Here is a 2,047-nt window from a genome sequence, read left to right as displayed (position 1 = left end):
GGTCCTGCTCCTCTCCTGTGACTGCTTCTGTTAGAGCATCTAGATAAGGCAAACAAATCACTTTAGGACACGACTGTGACACCCATCTGATGGCATATGACTTCTGATAAATTCTTCAGTCATAGGTCCAGAGGTTTTGAAGTTAGGAAAACAGAACTTTTGAATGTGTCCTGTGAAATAAAACATCAGCTAGCTGTGCATAAGCTGTTCTTTTTTTTTTTGTCTTACACTCTTTTATTATAATATATATGCAGATCTGCTAAGTACTCAGTAATAGATCCTCTCGGACAGCAGCACAAGGCACTCTGCCGGCAGTCTACCTCAGGTCAGGTACAACTCCCTGTCACTCTCCAGAGCTTAAGACTTCGGTGCTGATTTCAGTCCCAGGCCACAAACTAAATCGAGATATAACTGCACTAAGGACACACGTGAGCTGAAAGGAACACATGATCAGGCGTAATCAACGGCACATTTTGCTTGCATCAGAGCCACAGTGCAAATGGCGAATCGTGTGCGTTTTGCGTAGCTTCTTTGATGTGCAGGGTGGCAGGAAGCAGCTGTTGTGACTGGCTGGAGTGTCTCCAGGGCTCACTGCTTCTCTGGCTCTCCCTTCTTGGATTCTTGTTTCAGTTTGTAATCAGCCAGGGCGGCCTTGATGGCATCTTCTGCCAGCATGGAGCAGTGCAGTTTCACGGGCGGCAGGCAGAGCTCCTTGGCGATGTCTGTGTTTTTTGATGGTCAGGGCTTCCTCCACAGTTTTCCCCTTTACCCACTCCATGGCTAAGGAGCTGGAGGCAATGGCAGAGCCGCACCCAAATGTTTTAAATCTTGCATCCACAATCTTCCCCTTCTCATCCACCTGGATCTGCAATTTCATGACGTCACCACATGCCGGAGCCCACACCAATCCGGTTCCAACATATTAGATGTCTTGTCAAGGGACCCCACGTTCCTAGGGTTTTCATAATGATCCACAACCTTCTTGTGGTAGAGCCTGGCTGGAGCCGACAGCTCCCGGGCGGGCAGGCGCGGGCTCCGGAACAGCAGCGCGGACACCGCCTGCCATAGACGGCCCGCTCCAGCCGCCGCCATCTTGCCGGCCAAGCTGTTCTTTTTTAAACTCTTAATAGAAACTATTCTGAAAATGTCAGCATTTCAGAAAACCTGGATGGACAAAGATCAGGAAAGATTTAGGGAAAGAATTCAAGTGTTGTAAACTCTTTTGACGTTTCAAAGATTTTGGATTCACTGCTCTACCCCAGTCACTTGGTTTGTCATGTAGAGAAGACTTCTATAACATCTGGAAAGACGGGAATGCAAATAAAGTTCCCTTTCCTAAGGAACAAGATGACTGGTAATTTCACATGGTGACAAACTGATGAAGCAAAATAACAGGAGGAAGGAGGTCTTTCTTATCAGAAGTGTGTACTTCAGAGCACACTGGGCTACGGATGTTCAGGGAGGTATCCCCACCTCTATTTCCAGGTAGCTTTCACTGTGTTAGAGAAGCTCACCAAGCCTTGCTACTTATTTCTCATTGTTTTATCTGTGAGGAAAAGGTAATTTAAATTTTTCATTTGTTCTGAGGTTATTTTTATGACTTGGAATGAATGATGTAGCAAGTATAAATACATGTGGCTATTTTGAATATCTTTGGTTTAAATTCCACACTTCAAAGGGCAGCAATGGGGTGTGAGACCTGACACCAAAGAATGTGTCATACACCTCAGGAAGTATAAATTTAGATAGCCCTTAGATTGGAAAAATATGACTTTCTGACAAAAATAGATTTGACCTGTAAAATTTTTATTTTCTAATAAAATAATGCTAGTACATAGACCTTCTTTAAAAATCATCTGCTTGAGTTCTGTGAGTTTTATGACTTTGAGGACATGTGGTTGATGCTATGTGGCACGCATAGAAGAATGGAAAAGGTCTAGTTGTAATAAAAAGTAAAACAGTGAGAGGAAGCAAAGGAAATGTAGAATCAAGTCGAGATAAAAGGTGGGGTAGAAATGTCAATGGAAAGATAGGAGAGTCCAAGTCG

The 2,047-nt window shown here is 44.0% G+C and overlaps 1 pseudogene; it reads right to left on the bottom strand.

Annotated features, from left to right (window-relative positions):
- Positions 1-324: 324 nt before the first annotated feature.
- Positions 325-1,092, bottom strand: LOC114635765 (annotated as a pseudogene).
- Between the last annotated feature and the right edge of the window lie 955 nt (positions 1,093-2,047).

Source organism: Grammomys surdaster, unplaced genomic scaffold (genome assembly GCF_004785775.1).
Source record: "Grammomys surdaster isolate TR1022 unplaced genomic scaffold, NIH_TR_1.0 117602, whole genome shotgun sequence".
Lineage (NCBI taxonomy): Eukaryota > Metazoa > Chordata > Mammalia > Rodentia > Muridae > Grammomys > Grammomys surdaster.
This window is presented reverse-complemented; position numbering and strand designations above follow the sequence as displayed.